General features: G+C 40.3%; 1 protein-coding gene across 9 annotated transcripts in view; it reads right to left on the bottom strand.

The window, feature by feature from the left end:
* Positions 1–13,224, bottom strand: part of ADAMTS9 (ADAM metallopeptidase with thrombospondin type 1 motif 9) — an 813,664-nt gene that overhangs the window by 390,384 nt on the left and 410,056 nt on the right. For all 9 annotated transcript variants that reach the window (XR_013830124.1, XR_013830125.1, XR_013830126.1 and 6 more), the window contains one exon: positions 3,575–3,672. The gene's annotated coding sequence lies outside the window, so the exon portion shown is untranslated. The remainder of the gene's footprint in view (positions 1–3,574; positions 3,673–13,224) is intronic.

A 13,224-nucleotide genomic window follows, 5' to 3' on the forward strand; every position in this document is an offset into this window, starting at 1 on the left:
GTGTACATTGCCAGGCAGTACCAATGATATCATTGTCTATGTGTATAGTGCCCTTGGAGCTGGACAGGACACAGGCTGCACATATTAGGTGACATCGATTCAACAACATATACCGGGTGAGTATGTGCCAGGCACCGTGCTTGGCACTGAGAACAGAGCAGTGAGAAAGACAGACTTGGACCGTGCCCCCACGAAGCTTTAGTTTAGATGAAGTCAGACAAAAAAAGAGTAACTACAAAAACCAAATGAACATAAACTGAGATCAGTCCTAGAAGTATAGGGACAGGATAGCTTAAGGACCTCTAACAGGGAGACCTAATACTCTGGGCTGCCAGGGAAGAAATTCAGAGGAAACAACATTTAAGTTGAAACATGAAGGATACGTTTGTTTATGGATGTGAAAGCCAGGTTAGGGAAGGATGTTTCAGTAAGAGAGAACAACAACAACAACAAATTAGGTCAGGAAGGAGTATGGGATAGCCAAGGAACTGAACCAGACCAGTGTGGCTGGAGTGAAAACATGCGAGATGGAGGAGATGGGACTGGAGAGGAAGCTGGGGGCCAAACTTTACAGAGTTTTGAAGGATGTGTTGAGAACTTTGGTCTTCATTCTAAGAAAAACTGGAAAACATTAGATGTCCTATGCAGGAGAATGACCTGTAGTAAGGCCATGCTTGTGCATATGGAGAAGACATTTGACACGGACAAGAATATATGTGGTTGACAATATGAGGACTCTTTGGTAGCACAAGTGAGAAAGGATGGTGGCTTGTCTAGGACCATGGCAAAAATGGTGGGAAGAAGTAGACAGATGAAAGAGGTTATCAAGTGAATTGTCTTAACCTACCCTCATTCTGCTATTTCTTGACCAGTGCTGCTGAATTATTTTGACCTCTGAGTGCTCTCAGACAATATTAAACATCAACTATTGTGAGTGACTCTGTGAAGAGCAGAATTATTTGATGTTAATGTCAAAGCCCACTGCAATCAAGTGTTGGGTTTGCCTATTAATATGTCATATAGCCAATAAAATACTAATCACCCTTTCATTCATTAGAAACCTATTTGACAACCTAAAATTTAATCCCTCTTTTCTCTTCCGTAACATGGAGTACCTACTTGTTTGGGATTGTGGTGACGATACAAAAAGATGACACATATCTAAAGCACTGAGCACAATGCCTGCTATATCATAATTGTTTTTGGTTACTTTTTACTACTGCTAGTATTCATACTTAGGTTGTGAGTCTGGGATGAGAATTAATCATCCTTCTTCCTCTAAGTTGGGCACCAAATTTTGAGAAAACAGATGCAGGAGTTAAACCAAGAGAGGTGAAAACATCAGCTTTATATTGCTGAATTCAAGAACATGATTGGCTTTTCTGCTCACTTCTGCCAAATCTAGTGATCAGTGCACCTAACTCAAGGAAACCTGCATATCTGCACAGCAAAAATGCTCTTGTGCCCTCCATCACAGACACAGAGGGTTTGAGCAAGGCTGGGACCTCGCCCTGACTCAGAGATGCTTACATCATGGAAGAAGTAAACAGAACACTCGCGCTCCTCCGGGGAACCACAGAGCAGAGAAATTGAGAGCAGGGATCCTGGAGTTCGTTTGAGTGAGTAAACCTGGCTGTCCATTCAAAAGCCAAGTAGCCATGCAAGTCTCTCAGAGTTTCTATGACTTAGTCTCCTCATCCAGAAGATGGGAATGAAAAAGTACTACCTCATAGGACTGTTGTAAGGAGTAAAGAAATGAAAGTGTTGGTGTCTGGCACATAGAAACCCTAATATATGTTTGTCATGACCAGTATCTGAAAAAAGAATACAGAGAACGCTGTACCCCATGCTTCTCCAATCCCATCCACCAGAGAGGTTACTGTTCTTCCCAAGGGGAAGAACAAAGGAGGAGAAAATATTTCTGAAAGAAAATGGAATACATATTTCCTATGCATTCCCTTCCTGGGGCATGGGGTTTAAAGCCTCTCCTCTATGCTGAACATGAGGGGAGTAAGGGCTGACCTCCCATATACACTATCACTTGATACCTTGGTCCTGAATCTGTCCTATCCCTCAGGTGCCCGTCTCCACCTGGGAAGAAGGGGATTTGTCATATTCATCAGTATATCCTCCCTATAATGTAGGGTCATGTACTGTGCTTTGCATGCACTGTGCTAATTACAGTAAGTGTTTGATGGATTTGAATGGGAGCATCCTTCTTGAGCTATCTTGTTCCTTAATCGACTAAATCGTGAGGGGCTGCTGCCTGGTGGCAAAACACAGGCCCTGAGCAGGAAGTACGACGTTCCCATTTGTCTGTTCCCTTTATTCTGAACAATCTAGACTTCTAGACCCTGATTTTCAGTGCTACCCAGAAAGCTGGGTGCCTAAAGCTAAAAAAAGTTTCTTACCGCAAGGCAAACACTCTTTACGTTCACCTTCCTTACCCGTGCATTATTCCTAACCTAAAATTCCTGTCTGCCCAAAGCAGAAACAAAGGATTTAGAAAAAGTTTATTATCAGATGGACACCTTGATTTCTTTGTTTCCTTCATTTGCATGCTCATCAATAAGATTTAGCTAAATCCACAAAACGGAAGAAGGATTAACTAAAATATGGGATGGTTTCCTTCACTGTACCATTTATTCACTGAAAGCATTTGTTTGCTATTTATTATTTGCCTCCCCCAATTACAGTGTTTGTTCAATGGGACTTTGTCTATTTTGTTGGTCTCTTGGACACCATCGTCTTATGGCAGAGTTTGGCAAACTGTGGCCAGCTGGCCAAATCCGACTTACTGCCTGTTTTGTAAATAAAGTTTTATCGGAACACCACCAGACCTATTTGTTCACACACTGTCTTTGGCCACTTTTGCCCTACAACACCTGACTTGAGTAGTTGTGACAGAGACTGGGTGGCCCTCAAAACCTAAATTTATTACTGTGTGGCTCAATACAGAAAATATCTGTTGATCTCTGGCCTAAACCACTAACTGATACATATTAAGTGCTTAATAAACACTTGCAGAACGAAGGAGTGAATGACTCAATAAACGTATAACATATAGATAAAGAGCGGAGGAAAATGCAGATAAATAAAAATAGCGTGTTAAAGGGCTAGGACTATGCTTGAAATTTTTTTTTCTTTTTAAATCCTGTAATATTTAAGAATGTCATTTTTTTAAAGCAGATACAAACATTTTAAAGTAATACCACCACCTTTGTAGACTGTTGGGAATATGGAGGCCTCGTGGTTCAAGAATTGCTTCAAATCTCGATTACTGAGCTGTTTGTTCATGTTTTCATTTTTAGTTCAAAAGCCAAGCACCCTCATTACTAATTATCCTTCTAATTGTGAGTTAACAGTGGGGAAAGCTGGGCCGTGGGGATTACTTGAGAAGCTATTTCCACGGCCGACGATGTGGGTTGTTCAAACTTGAATGGAACAGAAACAGACCTGACTTGTGGAGTAATGTAAATAATATTTACCAAACTGGTCATTTATCAAAATTAAATTGATCCAAGGCCCCTCGAGGCTTGGTTATCTTGGTTTCTACTCCAGACATAACACTTACCTGATAACTCACGGAGCTCCCAGGCCAGCTCTGTCCTCTGCAGCTTGGTGCTTCTTACTTGGGCCTTCCCAAGGAGCCTTCTTTGTTTAAATCTCGACCTGTTAACCAACAAAAAAAGCAGAGCCTTTACATTTTTAAAAGATCAAGAAAATGAAAGAGGAGAAAGAGACATTTTATTTTTTTCACACAAGGACGAAAACTGGTCTTGCTCTCTGGTTCCATCCATCTCCAGGTTTCTGTGACTCTGGTCTCAGGCTCTTTTAGAACTACTGGCTCATTTGTTTAATGCTCCTTTAGGGGCCTTTCCAACTAGTAGCACAAACCGAAAGAGGAGAAGCAATCTATTCACCAAAAGGTTGCCTTTTGAAAAGACATTTTGCATACTCCATTTCACAAAGAAACAGTGGTTGCGAGGGCTCTGGGACATTAATTTTTCACAGGCAAAATGTTCATCTTTAATGCACATGGCCATAGGTTCAAAATGTAATGTTAAGCTTGTGTATGTTGGCTGGAGTAATGCTATTCAAGACTTCATCCTAGTTCCCCATTGCAGAAGAGTTTTACCTCACAGCGTTCAGTGTTTTCCTTTGCATTTCTAAGCCCTAGAATCAAATGCAATCGCGGTTGCATGATGGATTTGGATAGGGGGAAGGCATGTGTTTATGTGAATTTATAGGCATTTACATCCTTAATGAACGCTGGTGGCATTTTTTCTAAAATAACTCAACAACAGGGCGCAAGTTATTTGACGCTTTTTTGCCAAAAGTTAGTAAAAGAGCACGAGGCCCTAGAAAGTGGCCTGGCCACCTGAGTGACCTCATTAAACATGGTTGCCCCATCCCGACCAGAGTTCCCATTTGTAATCAACCATGAAAATAGCTAGATTAAATAGGACTCAATTATGATGAAGGGTCAACTTGCCTCTTTGGAAGAGAAAATCGAAATGATTCTGAAGCTTAGGGTGATACAGCTCTTTCTAAAGGTTCACTTCAGAATTGACCTTTCTTAAGTGGAGAAGTGAAATGTCTCATACTGAACAAGACAAGGCAGCAGCCTCAGTAAAACAGCACTGATGTATATAAACACACAGAGAACGAAGAGGCCAAGTAGGACTGAATGCCAGAGACACTAAAAAGTCATGCAAACAGAAATGGAGCAGGGATGCTAGCTGTGAATCTGCTTCATAAGGGACATATTTTCTTAGGCCAATAACATATCTTTCTACACAATTTCAAATGTAGGATATCACTTAAGCCTCTTCTTGCTCCGTATCTAAAGCTACAGGAAGTCCAGCAGCCGTGTACTCTGTTTTTATTAGGCTGAGTATATCCAGATGATTTTAATAAAGTTTTAAAACGACATTAGTTTCCTGCTATTTCGATGAAAACCACTTGCAAGATGAATTTAAAGCAATAGATCTATTTCTTGTCAACACATGCTCTCTTTATGCAAATACACCACTCCTTCATAATAGCCAACAAAACAAAACACAGACACAATCATCAACTGCATGCAACATGGGAGAAACATGTCATCGTTGTAAATGCTGAAGGACAAGGAAATGGAGAGTGTGATGGGTGCCAGGGTAAGCTGCCCAGATTTCCCGGATGAGGACTGAGGTTCTTATTACCTCAACTGCTGAAAGCTCAGCACCTATTGGAGTCCCTCTCTCTGGGAATTGTCAGCCAAATAGTGTCTTTCTTTAAAAAAAAATTTATTGGAGTATAGTTGATTTACAATGTTGTGTTTCAGGTGTACAGCAAAGTGATTCAGTTATACATATACATATATTCATTCTTTTTTTCAGATTCTTTTCCCATATAGGTTATTACAGAAGATTGAGTAGAGTTCCCTGTCCTATACAGTAGGTCCTTGTTGGCTAATTTATACATAGTAGTGTGTATATGTTAATCCCAAACTCCTGATTTATCCCTCCCTCCCCACCTTTCCCCTTTGGTAAGTTTGTTTTAGAAACCTGTGAGTCTGTTTCTGTTTTGTAAATAAGTTTAAATCATTTTTTTAAAAATTAGATTCCACATATGAATGATATCCTATGATGTTTGTCTTTCTCTGCCTGACTTACTTCATTCAGTATGATAATCTCTAGGTCTATCTATGTTGCTGCAAATGGCATTATTTTGTTCTTTTTTATAGTTGAGTAATATTCCATTGTATATATGTACAACACCTTCTTTATCCATTCCTCTGTTGATAGACACTTAGGTTGCTTCCATGTCCTGCCTATTGTAAATAGTGCTGCAATGAATATTGGGGTGCATGTATCTTTTTGAATTATGGTTTTCTCCGGGTATATGCCTAGGAGTGGGATTGCTGGATCATATGGTAGTTCTATTTTTAGTTTTTTCAGGAACCTCCATTCTGTTCTCCATAGTGCCTGTACCAATTTACATTCCCACCAACAGTGTAGGAGGGTTCCCTTTTCTCCAAATCCCTCCAGCATTTATTGTCTGTAGGCTTTTTGATGATGGCCATTCTACCTGGTGTGAGGTGATACAAATAGTGTCTTGCCCTAGGTTATGCCTATTCTCTGCAGACAGCTCACAATCCAAAGACAGGTCAATTTGTGTATGTGGATGGGAGGGCAGGGAGAGGTGCAGAAAGCCATGGTCCCCTGACATCACGTGACCGGAGGGGCCATTCCAGCCTTACACAAAAATCTGTGAATTTTTATTCCCAGGTCCAGGACTCACCCTCACCTACAGGTAATCATGATTCTTACCCTGGCCTCCTATCTGGTCTCATCTCCATCTCATCTTCCCTCTTAGGAAGTCTTTCCCATTACTGTCAGGTCAGTTTTCCTAAGGTTCAGTAATCTGTGAGCTGCTTTTTAAGAAAGGAAAAAAAAATGATAAAATGGATATTCTGTAATCAAATAAATCTGGGAAATGCTGTGAATTTTATCCTCTTCTTGGATGTTCATAATTTACATTAGCCTATTCAAGACTCTGGGCAGTTCTACAGTAAAGAATCTGTCGAACCTTTTTAATCCAGTATTTCCCAGACCCGTTTGGTCATCCAACACCATGTTTAACCCCCATTAACAGCCTTCAGACACTGTGCTCTGTGGAACACCTCTTGGGAATCGCTCAACTCCTGGAATGGCATTCAAGGTCCTCTATAACCTGACTATCCTCCAAGTACTCGGTCTAGAATTTTCTTTTCATTTTTCTTCTCTTGCTCTTTGGTTCCCTATGCCTTGGACAGTCTTTTTGTTGAATCCCTTTTTATTGAAATCTATCACATGCTTCAAATTCCAGATCCTCCTTAAAAAGTGATACAAGTGAACTTATTTACAAAACAGAAAAAGACTCACAAACACAGGAAACAAACTTATGGTTACCAAAGAGGAAAGGGGGGTAGGGATAAATTAGGAGCTTGGGATTAACAGATACAAATTACTAGATATAAAACAGATAAACAACAAGGATACTTGCTGTTTACTGTATAGCACAGGTAACTATATTCAATATCTTGTCATAACCTATATGGGAAGGATTCTGAAAAAGAATATATATATATATAAGAATCTGAATAACTGAATCACTTTGCTGTACACCTGAAAGTAACAAAACATCGTAAATCAACCATACTTTAATTTTAAAAATTCCGCATTCTCCAAGAAGTCTTACACAAATCTCCCAACCAGAATTAATCTTTTCTTTCTCTGAATTCTTAAAATACCTGTGCAATATATGGCAGCAGCAAAGGCATCAGACTCTGAATCAGTTTTGCAGGTTACCAGCAATAGGACTTTCCCATCTACAAAATGGGAAGAATGTGGCATTTACCCCGATAGAACTGTTGTGAGGGTTAAACAAGAGAATGAAGGTAAGTGCTGTTAAGTCTAAGGTCCTAAAGTCAAGGATTGTGTAGAACTCATCTTTGTGGTTTCTGATGAATCTTGCACAGTTCTGAATACAACAGATCTTGCTTTATGTTTGCTGGAGTGTTACACTCGACGGTTGACAGAGATGCTGGATTATGCATTATCTCCTTAACAGATTGATGAGATAAACTATCTACGCCTTTAGAGGGAAATTCTGTGTTTTAGGATGTGATCATTCATCCTAAGTGTGCCTTTATATGCTGGATGGGCTTTGGAAGGTCACTTACCCTCTCTGGAGCTCAGTTTCCAGATTTGTAAAATTTAAGGGATTGGGCTAAATCAGTGACTCTTCACAAAGGCCTAGACCACCAAGAACTTTAAAAAAAATGAGCTCTCCCACGATTTGAGAGACTTTTAAAAAAAAGCAAACAGGGACTTCCCTGGTGGCGCAGTGGATAAGAATCCGCCTGCCAATGCAGGGAACACGGGTTCAAGCCCTGGTCCTGGAAGATCCCACATGCCACAGAGCAATTAAGCCCGTGCGCAACAACTACTGAGCCTGCGCTCTACAGCCCGTGAGCCACAACTACTGAAGCCCGCGTGCCTAGAGCCTGTGCTCCACAACAAGATAGGTCACTGCAATGAGAAGCCTGCACACTGCAATGAAGACCCAATGCAGCCAAAAATACATTTAAAAAATTAAAAAAAAAAAAGCAAACAACACTTCTTGAAGTAACAATCAATGATCTTCCTATTTTTTATAATCAAAGTCATATAAAAAACTTGGGATTTTATTTGCTTATGCAGTCTTAAAAAATAAGTGGACAGTTTTCCCCTCAGCTCTCTATAATATTGAACCACAGTACTTAGCCACAAATTGTGGCCTTCACTGATATATAAGGAACAGTAGTTGGCAACTGCTGCTCTTAATCGTTTTTTATGGTGCCCTTTTGCTTAAAAATTCTGTGATGCTCTGAGATAAATCAGGCCATTTAAGATTCAGTTCTTCCATGGTTTTCTCACCTTTTCTGTATGTGCTTATATAGCTTGTGTTATTGCTGTAAAGGGACCAAAGACATGAAACCCAGTGTAGGGTACATTTCTCAGCCTGAGTGACAAGTAGGCATTGTCTAGACAAGTAACAGAACAAGAGAGTGGAGTAGAAATAGTGACCTGGGCAGAAGGAACTGGTATATAGGCCCAAACACAGGAGATATCAGAGAATCTTTGGTACTTTGGGGAACTTTGTGTATGTGTGTGTGTGCGCATACACATTTGTACTGGGTAATGAGGTAAAACGTATTTCTATGTGTTGAGGTCAAAAAACTTTGCTCACCATGACTCCAGACTTCAGGAAGCTTTCTTACAAAAGCCTGCTACGAGTCACCATGGGAACCAGGTGGTAGATATCAACAAAGCAGCACGAATTCATCTCTCCCACTAAAACACGGGGCTCAGGAGAGCATGTCCTAGTGCTGACAATGTAAGCATCGACAGACAAGTTCAAATTAAAAGAAGGGCTTCCTTCAGAAGGCCCAGGAATGGACTGCTTCAGAGAGACACATCGGTTTAATACACTTCATGTTTGTCACTGGCAGTTCTGGGCCATTTCTGTGGTGTTAGATATTTGTGGTCTCTTCAACTTCCTGTAGCTCAGTCACTTTTCTGCTTAGCATCTACCATGGGAGAGCTGGGACCTGCCATCTGTGCCGGGAACTTCAAAGATGTGTTTTGGTTTACATTCTGTTACAGTGAAGTCAATGCAAATTGTTTTTATGCTGTTTTTTAAAAAAAATATTTTATTTTACTTATTTTTGAAAGAGACTAAGCGTAGTGAGCAAGGACCGGCCGTGGTTTAATATGGTATTGGCCTGACTTGAAAAAAAAACCTCTAACAGATGTTCATTTTGATTCATTGTTTTCTGTGGGAATCGACTTTTTTTTTTTTTCACTATTTTTCAAATTCTGTTTGGATACAGATTTGTCTTAGTAGGGAAAAATGCTAAATTTCCATTTAGACATATTCGCTTTAACAGTGGCAACTTGCCATGTTCTCCTCCTTACTTTCCTTATTTTTTTAGAAATAACACAAACACTTCGTTGAGCTTGAGGCTGACCTGAACTTCATTTAACTCTCCTTCAAAGGTCAACTAAAAGGCATTATTTCTCATGGAGGAACAGAATCTCAATCAGAGTTCAGAGTGAACCAGAAAAGACCTTAAAGGGAACTTAATCCAATTCCTACTAATTCTGCAGAAGAGGCTTTCAAGTTTTAGAGACGTGTTGCAGATCGCCCAAGGACATGACGTGGCTGGTGGCACAGCTGGACCTAGAACTAAGCTCAGGAGGACCACACAAGGCCCTCTCCATTTGGCCTTACTGCCTCTTCAAACACTTGGCAATAGCTCCTCCAACATGGCAGTTTCATGGAAATCACTAGCTATGCAGATCAGTTAAAAGTCATCATACATTTTGTTACTGGCAAGAAAATCTCAAAAGTAATTGTTGCAGAATTGAACATTTTATTTATTGGTTAACTGAGTCTATTATCATAGTAAGAGTCTCCAAAGAAAACCTGTAGTTTATTAAGGATATTTCCTTTGACAGATAATAAGATGGAAGTTTCCAAAGAATCGTTCATTTTCTTATGTGCTATACAGAATGGCTTTCCCCTAGAATTATTATTATTGGAATGTAAATTATGTAAATTTAATAAATTAAATTATAATTTAAATTATAATCAGAGGAATTATTCAAATCACACACTGGAAGTTGGAATTGAGGAAGGAAAGTTTCTAATAATTTAGACAAGAGTTTCGCAAGCTTGGCGCTATTAACATTTACATCAGACAATTCTTTGTTATGGTGGGGGCTAAGCTGTGATTGTAGGATGTTTAGCAGCGTCCCTGGCCTCTACCCAGCTGATGCTAGTAACACAAGCCCAACTGTGATAACCAACATCGTCTTCAGAGCTTGACCCATGTCCCAAAATAGCCCCCAACTGAGAATCACTAATTGAGACAAGTCTTGGTGTTCAAAATTTAGAGATAGTTTCTTTACTAAGAAAGAGTCAGAGGCCAGGGTCGGGGCGGGGAGAGAGACAGAGAGACAGAGAGACAGAGAAAGAGAGCCAGAGAGAGGTATTATTCTTTCCCACTATCAATGTATCAATAATAAATACTTATGTTTATAAACTATGGAAACATGTTACTTAAGTAATATCAAATTACCTCCAAGTCAGTCTCAACCTGGTATCACAGTCAACAGAGTCACAAGTCTGACATCCAAAAATTGATGAAAATAAATTTAGCTCTCTACCAAAACTTTCCTAAGAGATATGGGGACAGGAAATGTAGTTCATGACCCCTGAGATGATCTTCCTATTTCTTATAATCAAAGTCATCCCTCTTCAACCATCTATTCATTTCTCTCATCTAAACAGTTGCTCTTTCACAATCTCTCCTCTCTCTCAAACTCGGCCGCAAGTGTGCTGGCTTGCTGGCCTCTTCTCCCTGCTCATGCTTTCATGTCCGCTGACTTAGTTCTCCCCAAGTGGTTCTCCGGCCTTTCCCGTTTAGATCCAGGTAACCTCTTAGCACGTGGCTGCCTTACCCATCGCCTAGATCCACACAACCAAAGTCCTAGATCTCAGGCAAATACTGAATCTTCCTTGGAATATTCTGAGACGCGGGAAGGTTTTAAACCTTATACAAGACTATTTTTATCCCAGTCATACTAGAAAAGGAAATCAAGGTCAGCAGCAATTCTACTACTCACAAACCCCAGAATTAATAATGGTGGATTTCTAGGTAGGTGGTTTAGACACTTGGAGCTGTGAGAAGAGAATCACGGTGAAAATATATAGTTTGCGTTCCCTAGTCATGGAGGGAAAATACAATGACCTGATCTTCGCTTCCACGTTCTTTTTTCCGTCAAATTATGAGGCTGACTTCAGGATGTTTCCATTCCATGTGGGGCCACCATCATAACCATCATCATATCATAATCATCATTATCACTTATTAAGGACTTACTCTATGCCACAGTGTAAGCATTTTACGAGCATGTCATACTCTCATTACCACTACTAACACAGGTGCTATTAATATTTCCAACTGGTGAGAAAATCGAGTTTCATGGTGGTTATCTAAGCTTTCCAGGACCACAGAGCCATTCATGTTTTACTTGTAAGTTCAAGAAAAATTCCCACGCTCAAGGATCTCTGGTCTCACCTCTTCCTTTGCCGTGTGTCTGTCTTCGCACACCTGGTGTGGTAGGTAGCCAGGTGAAGAGCATCATGCTGCCATTTCTATTTACCTTCCGACAGAGGCTCACGGATGGCTGGAGGAGGGCTGGTCAGGTGGGCGACAGGAGACACTTTGCCCATAATTTCCACTGTAAGAACCTATCCAAATATTCTTCCCCATGCGTGTCAGCCATGCCTGCTCTAGCTCTTTCGGAAGTGTCTTGTGGCCCTGCTACTCAAAGTATACTTTGCAGATCTGCAGCATCAACGTCACCTGGGAACTTGTGAGAAATGCAGACTCTCAGGCCACACCCCAGACCTACTGAATAGTTTCCCTGGTGTTCTGAATACATACCTTCAGGACATTAGAAGGTGGTCCCAATACAAGACCTCCATGGTCCAGTGGTTCGCACGTCGACCAAATGTCAAGTTTACTTGGAGGGCTTGAGAAATCACAGATTGCTAAGCCTCTTCTCTGTTCTAGGGCTTGGGAGTCTGTAGGTCTGGGACAGGGCCGGAGATGTTGCATTTCTCACAAATTCCCAGGTGGTCTGGGACTGCTGTTTGTGTGCCATTGCTATGGTCAAATACACTGACAAACCGCTAAAAAGTAAACCAAACTAAAGCAGCTGATTTTCTAACAGGTCTCAGAACTGTTAATATGCTAATACGTGTTTTCTCAAACTCCTGGCTCGCTGAAACTATTTGGGGGATGGGGAGCAAAATATCACTATAGATTAGTGTTCCAGAAAAGGAACTTTGAGAACCACTGCTCTACAAGCAGACAGTACAAAGTTTGGCAATTACGATGAGAAAGAAAAAAAGCTGAATGTCATAAAATGACCTCTTTGGTTCGGCGAGGATTAGTCTTGGTTTTGGTATAGTGTCAGCACAGCTGTTATGTCTTTTAGCAAAAGAATAGCACGTCTCTCCAAGGAATTTGTACAGATTGAAAATAAATGAGAAATTATTGAGATTCACATAATATAGATCGGGAATTTAAAAGGGTCAAAAAATATATCAGCAACATTCAAATTGCTGTTTCATCCCCCCTGTTGAAATACAAGCCAAGAATAAAACACTGATTAAATAGAGAGCACTGACATTTTACTCCTGGGCTGCTGGATACCAGCCCAAACAAAGAGCCGGTTAAATTCAAAAGACAAAGAGCCCTTTTGTGAGGCAGTTAAGTTCATCTGGGAGAAATATGAAGTGAAGTCTCCAAGGAGAGAGTTCTCCAACATCTTTACCTCTAACACTCATTGAGAGGCACTAGGTAAAACCACATTCAAAATGTACAAGGGAAGGGAGATGAAGGAATTTATTAAAGGATGGAATTGGGATAGACATAAATCTCAACTTTTGCCTCCAGTGAGGGACATTTATATTAGGAAATGAAAATCAAAATGAACAATGAGAAATGAGCAAGAAAATACAGTCTTCTGAGCAAACAAAACATGAAATGTCAACTTCATCAAATTTTCTATGGGTAGGCAATATAGCAGTGAACAAAATGGATACTTTTCTCTCAAAGATCGTACACGGTGATAAGGAATA

The sequence above is a fragment of the Stenella coeruleoalba genome, assembly GCF_951394435.1.
Source record: "Stenella coeruleoalba genome assembly, chromosome: 10".
In the NCBI taxonomy this organism is placed as follows: domain Eukaryota; kingdom Metazoa; phylum Chordata; class Mammalia; order Artiodactyla; family Delphinidae; genus Stenella; species Stenella coeruleoalba.